General features: G+C 41.9%; 1 long non-coding RNA gene across 2 annotated transcripts; it reads left to right on the forward strand.

The window, feature by feature from the left end:
- The first annotated feature begins 1,414 nt into the window (after nucleotides 1-1,414).
- LOC138107834 (uncharacterized) lies at nucleotides 1,415-6,381 on the forward strand. Of its 2 annotated transcripts, none has more exons than XR_011149721.1 (4): nucleotides 1,415-1,496; nucleotides 2,655-2,684; nucleotides 4,708-4,797; nucleotides 5,056-6,381. It is a non-coding gene; the product is annotated as an uncharacterized lncRNA (long non-coding RNA). The 2 variants fall into 2 exon arrangements; XR_011149722.1 differs by having other exon boundaries at nucleotides 6,073-6,381.
- The last annotated feature ends 6,551 nt before the right edge of the window (nucleotides 6,382-12,932 follow it).

Genomic DNA, 12,932 nt, shown 5'->3' on the forward strand with positions numbered 1-12,932 from the left:
GTGCTGTAGCACAAGCCTGGTCTCACAGTCTCTGCCGCATCCCAACCTCTGATATGCTGGATCTTTTGCTCTTTGAAGGTGCAGTTTTCCCTCTATCTGCATCATGGCACAGCTGAGCTGTATTCAGGCAATGGACGTACCCCAGCAATCTGATAGGTTCAATTAGTTTGTAAATACACAATATTGATAAATTCTACATGAAAGAGACTGACATATGTATGTATATGTATATATGCACATATATACTTACGTGTCTGTGTGTTAGTGTGTGAATACATAAAGTCCTATCTGAAAAAAAAACAAGTATCAGAAAATTTTTAAAAATTCCTGTGGTGCACCACTTTAAAAATTGAAACATTCCAAATACTGAGTTGCAAGATATGTTTCCAAAATGCTGACATATACAAATGGGACACTGCAACATTATCAGTAGTGACTTTTGGCATTATTCCGGTAAGAGAATTGATGTTTTGGTGTGATTCATACAAAAATGCCACTGCAGAAATAGATCCTGCTGTAATTTCTTAATATTGTCTTTTAAGTCCATTTTTTCTACAAAGAATTTGTTTTGTGGATATCCAGGCAGCCCATCTTCTGACAGACTGAAGAGCAGGTATTGCAGGTATTTCTGTGCTCCCATTCTCTGTGAACTCATGGCCTCTGTGTGGCAGGCAGAAGGGGTATTTTCAATTCTAAGTGTGCATGCCTAATTTAACTTTGCCGGTAATTTAGCTAAGTTGTGCACTGAGATTTTTTGTGAACAAGTAATAAAATGCATGGACAATTTTCCACATAAACATTTGCGGAGTTACTTGCATGCTATCTGAATTCTCTACATGTTCATTCTCACAGACAAAGCCCCCTAAGTTTTTGTTTCTGCTGCTTTTGGTATTTTGTTCAGGTATCCTTGAGATTAGTTAATGAATTAATTATTTTCTAAATTGCCCTGTGCCAATACAGCTTGTAGTCAGGAAGCATGAAGGGAGGGTTGTTTGAAAAGCTGAGTGAAACAAGCAGAGCAAGTTCAGATGTGAGAGTGTATATACACAAATATACATACACAAACCTGTAGACAGGTAGGTCTATAAATACATATGTTTGTGTGGGTGTGCATGTGCAGTTGCTAGTACTATTTTTGCATAGACATACAGAAAATCACCCCAAATTTAGAGGGGTAAAACTAACACAAGAAATTAACAGATCTTTAAACTAATGGAAAATTTAAAGTTAAATCTTACCAGGTGGAATATATTTTGAATTGCAAAGGTGTGTTAAGTGAAAGAGAATATAAATATAATATCCAAAATATAAATATAATATCCAAAAATAGTTTATTGTGAAAGAAAAAACCAACCAACTGACCAAAAACGATGTATTTCTTAGCTGGTGTCACAGATCTGGTTACCTCACTGAAACAGGTGCAGCAGAAAGGATCATTACCAAGAATGGAAACCAAAGTGATTTGATGCCTGGGCCTTCTTCCTTCAGTACTGCAGGTGAGTTCACATGACAATGAGCGGAAGTGAGTGATTTAATGAATATTCTACGTGGCATAAAGCTGAGACTCCTAAATAAACTAATGGGATAAATTTAAATCTGGAAGCACGAATGCTTTACATTTCATATATTTAACTTGGGATACGGACATTGTTGGAGGACGTTAGTGACAAAAATAACCAAGGAGATGGTTAGAAAGGCAGTAATGATGACGTGAGCTGAATTACCACCAGTTACGAAAACCTATAGAAATACCTAAATATTATAAATCAGGGATTTTTTAACTTGGTATCCATATTTGGTGTCTCACCTTTATTCCAGGGCTATTTGTACCATTGTTTGAGGCAAAATATCTAATAAGGTAAACTGTGGGCTCATGACATTAATTTCATCTGTTTATCCAGCCCCACACTGCTAAAAGTATACAGTTACTTCAGACACACAGTTAGCCACACCAAAGCCATGCAGGAATTACACTCCCCTCATTGAAAGAGCATTGCTTACACAGTTGGGGCAACCAGCTCCAGGCAACAGCTCTACCTGAGCAGCATTTGGGACCCTGAGCTAAATCAGACAGAGCTTGTGTTGGCACTGTCTGGTTTACAAACTGCATCAGCCATAATTAAGACTTGCCTTTTTGGAAGCTTTGTTTTGGCAATTCACAATTGAGGAACAAGAGTCACAAATCATAAATCTCATACTTTTGTCAGGAGGATTTCAAAAAATCTGCCGGGTTCCTGTTTGGATGCTAATCCCAGTAGTTGCACCTCTTGCGGTGCACATCAAAAAAACTTTTAAAAGGTGTTCATTTTGGCAGCTACTGTCAAGGTAAAACTTTCTTTCAACCCTCACCACCCCTGTTTGGGGAAGGCTCTGCTTCTTCTGCACAGAGGTGTTGGCCCCCATGTCTTGCACCTGCATCTTTGAAGCCTAGCAGGAAAATTGGAAGTTAGTGATGTGATTTTTTTCCAAGCCCAACAGGTCCCTTTATTGCTTTGCAGTAACTGCTAGTACCCTGTGACACACTGACAAAGGTTGTCTTTTCCCACAAATGCCCCAGAATAATGAGACGTGACAAATTAAATTGCATTTGCCTTTTGTCTAGCAAAATCCTTTTATAAATAATTTTTTTATTCTACATTTAATGTATTTTACAGCTCATTGGAAGATCCATGTTGGCAGCCCAGGTGAGTAAAGTTTTCTTCAGCTCCACAAACCCACTGTTCATGGACTGTTGCCAAAAAGAGCTCATCCATATGGTCCAATATCTGCCCTCAATGCAGCAGGGAGACAGGAACCAACAGATCACACTGCCGACCCAACCAAGCATGTCCTTCCCAGCAGGAGAATTAACAGCATAGGTCTAGGACTGAGTTCAAGGGGCAAACTCCCAGAAGGAGCTCTGCAGGACATTGTCTCAGAGCACCTGGGTGAGATCACCCAGCAGGGCACCACACAAAGTCCTCCTGGGTGCACCTAGGAGGAGCTGGATGAACCACAGTAACCTCGATGGGAATCTCAAAGAAACCCGTGCTGGGGACATTTAGTCAGACATGGGGGTCTCCGCAAAACACCTCCTGACCCCAAAATCTTCACCTCTGGAGGTTGTATGTATACTCCACCTCCCCAAGCAAACAAAATGCTGAAGAAAAATACTTTCCTCCTCTGCTATTTTCCTTCTGTCCTTCAGGCTGGCACTGCTCAGCCTCCACATTCAGGCAGCGTGCGTTTCCTCTCGAGCACATTTAAGGAGCACAGACACGATCATTTAAGTGCACGCTTTACTTAGCTATCCTTAAGAACACAAAATAGACCCAGAAAAAAAAGACGGTGTCTGTATGCTCATTAAAACGCTTTCAGCCCAGGGCAAGGATTTGATCAAAAGGATTCCTGCCAATGGAAGGGCATGCTGGAGCCATTGTAAGAAGTTATGTGCTAGCGTCTGCCTTCCTTTCCTTTTCTTTCTTGTGCCCTGTCCCTTCCACTGCCACCTCCAATCTCTTTTCTTCCAGCTGGGGGAACAGAAGAGACTTTACTTCCTTGATGACAATTGTGTCCTTTGAGCAGCCAAAGCAAAAGGCACTTTGAGTTCAAATGAGACTGTGACTTAAACCAATATTAGCCAAGACCAACACATGTTTATTGTAATATAAGTAACCTTCATTCTGATCAGCAGGTTTTCCTCACCCCACTGCAGTTTTACTCATTGCCTTTCATTCTTCCAAAATGAATAAATGAAATGGCTGCACATTTTTATTCACAGCAGTGGGTTTCAGAACTTCAAATCAGAGAGGCGTTTTGATTTTAGAAATAAACTCCAGAGGAAACAGTTTCAGCCAGAACTTTCATATATTTTTTTTTACCAGTTTAAGGTAACATCAAAACTCACCTTTCCAAAAAAATGAAACCTCACAGCATTCTTTTAATCCAAATTAAATAAAGTGTCATCCCTGTGTCCTCTTCCTTCATATTTAGAGGGAAAGAAAACTATCCTGCCCATACTTTAATGGTTTTGTCTGCAAATCCTAAATGCTCTGCTGCTGCAAATTTCAAATGATCTTATACAGCCAAAGTCTCTTTGGTGTCAGCAGCTGCCCAGGTAGCAACACAACCACGAGAACGCTGCTGATCAGAACAATGAATGCCTGATCTACAGATGTCATATCAAGGTAGAAATCTTGATGAGCATTGTAGTGACATTACAAAGTGGATTACACATGCTGTATCTGGGTCAGAGAAGGAGTTATTTCAGTAAGGTCAACAAAGTACTTCTAGCCAAACTTATTTTTCAACATTTTGAGGGATATGCTTTTGTTTGTTACCTCATGTTGCACCTAATAACAATGCTCTCTCTGTTCTCCTGTATCAGTCTGGAAGCAAAGTTAAAAAGAAGACAAAACACTCCCATGCCTGGGGTCATTCAATTTCAGAGATGGGTTCCAGCTCCCTGCTCTACTTTCCTTCATGACTGGGGGCCCAGCTGCTGGTGGCCAGAGAAGCTTTTGAGCTACACCGTCAAAGTGTGTGTCCCTTGTGTCCCTCTCTCCCTGCCTACACTCTCCACCCAGTGAGAGGATACAATTAGGACTTTCTTGCTTTCCAGGTGTGTTGGTGTTTGTCAAGGAAACAAATATAGCAAGGTTGTAGGTCCTCAGATGCTCCAGCCCAGAGGCAGAATAAGTACTAAAACACTTATTTTTGGATGTGCAGGTCCCTACCTGGCAAAGTGGTCACTGTTGAGCACAAAACACGCCTCACCTTCAACCATCTTTCCCAGAGATGGACAAGCCAAAGGCTAAGGTACCTACCATTCCTGCATGGCAGACAGGAGATGAAGTTGCCCTACCCAGGGAATGTAGCATTTCTAAGCTGTTGGCTTACAATACTGTGGGTGGGAGGACGTGATACTCGTAAGATTTTTTTTGTTGGCTGTACCAATACCTTTTCTTGTCTTAATTTTGAAATGGAATTTTTTTTTTTCCCTCCCAGAATTTGGGGCAAACCAGATACCAAGTGTAGCTCTTGACATTTGACATCTTATGTTTCCAAATTCAATAGGCTCCCTGGGATGCTGGCAGCTGCAAACAAAATTGGAACAACTGTCCATGCCCTTCAGCTATGCTGGGGTTCTCCATGCCAGTAGCTCTGCAGCACCCACCATACACACTGAACCTCCTGGCTCCTCAACTCCCCTGCAGAGGACAGCCTGGGTCTTGTGCCTAGCTTGGTATGGCTTGGGCAAGATGCACATGCTAGAAATATGCTATGAGATTGTCAAGAGAGCGATAGCCTTGTGTTGGAAGGAGAGACTCTTCAAGGCAGTACTTCAGCTCTGTTAGTCCTTACCCAACCCAAAAGCTAGGGGTGCAACTTAGGGATGCACTAGCAATCACACCTGATAATCCAGGAGACCTCCTTCCACCATTAAGGGCTTAGAAATTTTTTCCCAGCTTCAAGTCTTGACAGAAATCTATTTTAATGCGCAAGTATTACTCAGAGTGAATTACTCTGAGTGAACTCAGATAAACTGACTTTTGTACAGGTCCTTTGCACCACAATAGCCTGCCTAAAACTGCAGAGGCAGATCTTAAACTGAAGCATTGATGTCACCTCTGAACAGCTCAAACCTAAAAGGAGATATATGCCTATATATATATATATATCAAGAGAGAAAAAAATGTTCCAGTTATCTGACCTAATTATAAACATAATCCAATTGTGTTGTTTGTATTTTTTGAGGGAAAAAAAGACCTATTTCTACTCACTTAAAAAAGTGGAAATCCTCATACCACAAATCCTCACATTTCTGCAAGAGTCAAAAATGGAAACCAGATCTGTAACTGAAAGCTGTAATTATCAAGGCTAACCTTTCCTGACTGAGAAATGCGGAATTAAAAAAGCTAAAACATCAAGTTAAGAAAAAACATTCAAAAGCTTAAATAATTGAAAGCAAGCAAAAGTGTTTCTTTTTCCAGTTGCCATCCTTCATGTCAAAAAACCTGTGAAATCCTTTGGGGGTAGTAAGAAGTCTATGCTGTATTTATTTCTCCATGATGACAGTATACTTTATTCCAGAACAGTGGTACATGTGTCAGACACATCTGGCTCAACAAGGATATGATCCAACACCCAAGGAGCACAACTAAGGTTATCCCACTGACTTCTGTAGGCATTCCTCCAAGCTACTACCCTCTTGGTGCTGCATTACTTCCCTTAATGGATAATTCTGAGCTCACATCTGTGTTCTAAAACGTTGCTGCTGGTACATAAAGAGTGAGTTTATTTGCTTTTATTATGGTGTATGGTTCACATTCTATCAATATAATCCAAGGTTTAAGTTTGATGTTAAATAATCGACCTGTTTAAGGAGGGAAACTAAGGGCACCCCCCAATGTTTTAATAAAGCTTTACCACACATGAATAACAGGCACAATTTGTTTCCATTAGGAAGATAAGCTTTCTTCAAAGCAGTTCACTGTTTAAGGCTTTAAATTTTGCCAGCACTTGCACAAGGTTGCAACAAACTGACTTATTTACAGAGAGATGTTGAGGGGAGATAAAGCCACTTAATGATCCACCAGTTCTTGCTAAATACATTTTCCTTCCATGTCCTCTCTGAAAGCAGGTAGGATAGCACTGTTCTTTGTCATATTCTTAAAATACTTGAACTCAAAGTTTTACAGAGCAGTTAAACAAATGGGGCTTGTGGCTTCTCTGACCAAAATAATCCTCAAAGCACTTAGGGTTAAAAACAACAGCAAAAAAGTCCTTAAGCATTTACTTGAAAATAATTATATAGCAAGAATAGAAAAGGGGACAACCATAGAATAAACAAACTAAAAGTTTGATTTGCTTTGATGCCTCATTCAAGACCAGGTGGTTTCTGTGACAGAAACTGTCACCTTTCAATTTTTTTAACTTTTGTCACATTTGCAGCTACAACAGCAAACTGCCCCAAATGCCCCAAGCATTGAGGAGAAAATATTCCTGTCAACAGAAACATTTGACCTCTGCTTGTTTGAGTGCATTCCAGTTTCTCTGTGTTTGTTCATAAGGACTCTGCTTGAGTGGACATCAGCTTGCAGCAAGGCCTGACTTAGTAAAACCAATACGTTGCCATAGGGACCCTGATGTATTTATCAGAATTTCCCCTTCCCTTGTGTTCAGTTTTGACTTGAACAGGATAAGAGTGGCTTTGGGTTGTTCTTTTTCTTTTAATTAAGAAAAACAAACAAACAAACAAAAAACCAAACCAAAAACCGCACGAAAGACAAAACCTAAACCAAACAAAGAAACCGAATCAAACTAAAAAAAACCCCCACAAAAGTACTCTCCAGTGTTCATTTCTTATCACTGCACTTGGCACAGTTCTCAGGCTGCCCAGCAGTACCTCTCTCTGCTCACCTTAGAAATGTGTAACTACAGGTTGTCTTCTGAGCCATGTTGCAGGCCCTTGGAAGTCAATGCAAAGTGTCAGTGTACCCCTGCTGAGGACAACACTGCTGCCCAGGAAGCAAGAGAGGAGTCTCCCTCCATCTCCCTCATTTCTTTGTCTCCTCTCCCCATAGGATTAGAGGTGGTAACCTCCTCCACAGACACTAAAGAGGTAAAATGTCAACATTGGCATTGACTACTCCAACTCTACAGAGGAACTCAAAGTTAAGAAATGAGGGAGAGTTTTAACTTGGCATAGTTTCAGCACTGTGTGACTGGTAGTGACTGCATCAGGTGAGGCATGGTTCTGAACCCAGAGGATTTTGTAACTCTTTATTAACTCTGCAAGGAAGGTGCTGAGCACCTGGAGCACTAGTTATCACACATCTTACTCTGGATTCGTCCCTCCAGTTACTGTCTTGACCGTTTCCCTGGGGAAATGCATCTCTCTCCCCATGTGAAGTGAAGCTGACCAGGATGAGCCCTTTTTTCCCCTCTGGGCTGCTGGCAATGAAAGCAAAGCAATCAGCAGGGTCTGTTTGCAGACACAGTTTGAGAAAATCCCCCTCTCCCCCTCCCACAGGCTCCGCACACACAAGTGGCACATGGGAATCAACAAACACAACGTTAGTCATTTCCTCCGTGCTGCCAGCTGCTGAGGGTTTGCATAAGAAGAACCCTTGGACTTCAGATTATTTCTTAAAACACCTCTCGCCCCAAATCTTTGAGCAAACAAATGCTGGACCGGTGCCAGTGAGGCCAGTTGAGCCCTGCTTCCTGGTGTGCCCTGCCACCTTCCTTGCCATCCTCGCCGCCACACCCTCCCATCCCTCACCCCACAACCACATGACACACCTGCTCTCTGGTAGGAACTGTATTTTAGAAGCCGCCTGCCTATGCTGCAGTCATGCAGATGCAGGGCAGACACTCAGGCTTAGATGCTTCTTTTGTGATCAATACTCAGGTGATGGTGGCATCTAAGAACTTCAATTATGGATCAGGGCCCTTGTGACACTGCAGGGCTGAGTGACAAAGGAGACAGCCTTTGCCCCCAGAAAAGAGACAGTCAACAAGTCACTCAGAAAATAACCTGTGTGGGAAAAAGGAAAACAGGTGGGATGAGCCAATAATGAAAAGAATAGATTTAGTAAAAAGTCAAAGGTTCAGCCTCGTAAGTAAGATTGTAATTTTGGTGTGACCCCTGCTCCTGAACCAGAAGGTGAAAGCACCACGGTCATTATGCTTCTGATGCTCTCAAACATTTTGTCTTGTCTCTCATTTGTTCTGGCCTGAACCTGTTTCCTCAAACCTTCCTTTGCCCTCCTCAGGGAAACATATGCTTGGAGAGACCTGGCACGGGCTTTCATTGATGTGAGTAATTCCTATGCTTTAGTATACAATAGTTGTTATCCCTGAGATCACCATCAAGTTTGAAGCCTCATCTCTCCACACCCAGGTGGAACGTGTCCCCAGGCAGGTGGGAGGATGGCAGCATGTCCTGCTTCTGTGCTCACGTGCAAGCCTCTCCCCAGTGTTTTGCTGTAGAATTCCCACAATGTGGAGCAGAAAAAGCCAAAATGAAGACCACAGGATGTAGGATGGAGTTGACCAGGAGGTCATCTCCTGGCCTGTCGGCTGGCCCTTGCTGGGAAGATCAGCCCAGGGTCATAGCACTGTTGGAGAGCACTAGAGAGTTTCAAACAAAACAAAACCAAACCTGAGTTTCTGCAGCTGATGCAGTCACTGCTCCCTCTGTACACTGTACTCTACCAGAGACCTTTATTTCTTGCCTTATTCTATGGCCCACATAAGCTTTCTTCTTTTTTGGTTTCACTTCCTGGGAAGTTTGATATTAGAGTTATCTCAAGCAGCATGCTCATCTAGTTTAGCCTACAAATGTGTCTCTCCTCTTTGTCACCACTTCATCCTTATTTGACCACATTTTCCATTTCTTGCTTCCTCCAAAATATTTTGTATAGTAGATTGCCAAATCTACATTACTTATCTTAGCAGGAAAGGCAGGTCTTGCTTCAGCCCTAATTATAAGTAAGGTACTCTCTGGGAAATGTGTTCTGACATGGGGTAAGTTCGTAGGAGCTTTCCTGTTTTATTTACTATTTGCTTTTCTTCCTCCTCAACCCCCCAGCATCACAACCTCAGGAACTTATTTTCTGTAGCCATCCTCTTATGTGAGCACACTGAAGCAGTGGATTTGCTAATGTTTCTGGCTATGTCTACCTATGCTGTCAACAAAACATGTTCACCACATCTCCTTTCCCGATCCTCTGTTCCTTACATACTTGAATACTTTCTTTTTATTTATGTTAATCTCCTCTGCAATCGTACTGCATTTTTTTACCTGTTCTTGCCTTATCATTGTTTACTGTCTCGTTTTGCAGTCATGCTCAGAACCTATTTATAATACCTCACATGCAGCACTTCTCACATACTTCTTCCGTATTTGTTCATTAATCATTGGTCTTGGAGGAAAAGTGATTTTCTTCACTTGCTTCCCTTTTGGAGCTACGTCACAGATCTTTCCATCTTTGTTTCCTTCTAAAAAATCTATCAATGTTAATATCAAAATTTTAATCTGATCTCAAGATGACCATGAGCTTACACTCCTCAACAGAAAACAGCTTGCCAGGAACAAAAGAAATGAAAACAAATGATGAAGATATATGAATATGGGTTTCCATGATGAAAACTCTCTGCCAGGCTCCTGTAGTCTGTGGATGTTGCCTCAGGACTATATTCTAAATCTCTTACCATAAACTCTATTTCTAGGTTTTACAGTCTTTTTTGACCTTGGGTTTTGGTCTCTGCCTTATATCTCCTCTTTGCTGGTCTTCTCCTACCTCCCCATCTCTTCATATAAATGGAAAGAGGAGGTAAAATTCAGCACACAAGTAGAGACAGGGACACATGGAAATGCACAGGCTGAGCTATCCCCTGACATTCAGCTGTCGGATTCTGTTGGTGTGCTAGGACTAGAGTGCCTAATACATCAGAACAAAGGCTATTTACAAAATATTCACACCAAAGTTGCAGATGCTAATCTTTGTAACCACCCGTGCTGCTGAAGGCTGCTGAGAACTAAACATGTATTCCAAAGCATGAGGGAGTACCCTAAATATATCTCCTCTGTCAACCGATGGGTCTTTCAGTACTCACAGAAAAGGGCAGCTGCTCAAGCCAGTACTGCTTATTTGTGAAGAAACTTTCCAGGCTGTATTTTCTAATTCTCTTATTCTCTTATTTCTTGTGAATTTGAGAGATAGCCTTTGACTTGATTGCTAGATTAGGAAGCACTAAGGTAAGCAGGGTTTTCTCTGTGTAGACCAAGATACACCATCAGCCACTGGTTCATTTTGAAGAACCATGGGACAGCCTTGGCAATACTTGCTCAGAAAACAATGGAAAATTTCATATTTTACGTTCATATATATATATATGTCTTAGGATACTCTCTCATTTGCTAGATGTTCCTTCATATTGATCAATGAGTGACCAAAGGGAAAAAAATCTCAAGCAAACAGTTTCTTACCAGAATTCACCAGAAAACATTCAATTGAATGATCTAGTTGGAGCAATGCCTTTCATCAACACTGACACTCTTTACTGATAGGTACTGAAACAGATTTCAAGGGAACAGCCCAGACAGCCAGAAGCCCAGTGAATATGGCAGTAATGAAGGAGGTAGGAGACAGTCTGAGTCCCTGCTTTGCCTAATGTAATCAGGGACTTGTTGCTCTGACATTGCAGGCTGAGTGTAAGCTTCATCTGGCCCCTTATAGATGCCTTCAATACAGGCTTCTACATCTGAGCTCATCATCCATACTGCCTTATGGCTGCTGGAGAGATGCAGCAATTTTTAGTACGTGTTACTCAAGTCCTGAGTATGACTGCTGCTCTCCATCAGCTCTAAGTGGAGCCAGAGGGAGTGAATCAGACGGAGAGCTCTACCCTGCACACCCTGCAGCTGAGAAAGAACCCCCCTGGATACTCAGCCAACTCCACAGAATGAAAGAGTTTGAGCAGGAAAGGTACATGGGCTCATCCCAGCTCCTACAGGTATGGTCACCTCCCTGGGTCAGTGGCTGCCTTTTCCAGGTGCTTCCTGTTGCCGTACTCCAGCACCATCTGCCCTTCTCTGCTGTGTGCAAATCACTTGCACAACACATTGGGAGTTTTGTGGGCAATGCCATGTCCTGTCCATGCTCTTCTGCTTGCTTCTCTTGCTTTAATCTGAGGTGAGTGATGCACTTCACACCTGACAGCTCATCCTCTAGAAAGTCCACACCAGGTCATGTGCTCATATGTAGATGCCATGTCATTTTTCGTGTTGTGGTTATATATTCTAATTTCCACAGTCCCCTAGAAGGCTTCCTGGCAATCAGGTACTGCAAAACAATTTCCTCTAACTGAAAAAGAGTTTACACTTTTCCATACTAGGGGCTTGTCATATCACCTGTGGTATTTAGTGGGGTTTAGTACTTTTCAAGTAAGGTATTTTTACCTCATCTACTGCTGCTAAAAGAGAAGAAATAGCTTATCATATTCTTAATGCCATTGTTTCCTAGCCTGATTAAATCCTCCTTCATTTTTGCCTTTTGGGATAAGAATTAGTTTTCTTTAGTGTTTCTGCTTTTGCCACAGAGACACTTATTTCTTCAGAGTGCTCATGCCATAGGAAATAGAAGGCTAAGTTTTAGAACCGGAGCACCAATTGATATACTGATACACCTGAGAGGACCAAGGTACAAAGGTATTAATATAGCTGCCAGGGACAGCCAGACAGCCACATAATTAAGAGCAGTGTCAGGGCTGTTCTAAAATATGCAGGTGTGCCTGACCCCCAATGAACTCTCCATTAGCCAAGGATCATTGCAACTATTAGCCTCTGCTGCTGTATTCCCTCACTAGGCTGAACTAGGATGAATTTCAATTACTGCTCCATTCCCTTCCCTTCCAGCTTTATAGCCTCATTCAAGAAATATCCCCTATCACATTTCCAACACATTACAATATTCCAGTCAATTTTCATTAGTACAACTTTCATTTGGTTAAATTTCTTCCTGTGTCTTACATGTTTGTGCTGCCTCCTCTTGAGCATTTTTTTCCTGGTGATGGAGTGTGTCACTGGATCCTAACTACTCCCCAACTTCAACTTAATTGATCGAACTTGGCACATTTCCTAGAATTAGGACTGTGTAGGCTCAGACTACACAAGCTTGGCTGTTCAGCTGGCCATGTGAGATGGCAATCTTGCATTACTTCTGGAAACCCATTCCTCCTCTTCACTTCTGCATCGTGGCTGTCCCAATCAATAGCCGAGTAATTAAAATCCCTCATGATCAATGTTCTAGCTGTTTTACAGACTTCTCTTATCTGTAAAAACATTTCCCAACCTACTTTCTTTGCTTGCCCTGGGGGTCTGTAGCAACATCCAGGAATAGCATGACTGCATTCATTGTCCTTCCTCAGCTTCTGGCCAAACA

The sequence above is a fragment of the Aphelocoma coerulescens genome, chromosome 3 (assembly GCF_041296385.1).
Source record: "Aphelocoma coerulescens isolate FSJ_1873_10779 chromosome 3, UR_Acoe_1.0, whole genome shotgun sequence".
Classification (NCBI taxonomy): domain Eukaryota; kingdom Metazoa; phylum Chordata; class Aves; order Passeriformes; family Corvidae; genus Aphelocoma; species Aphelocoma coerulescens.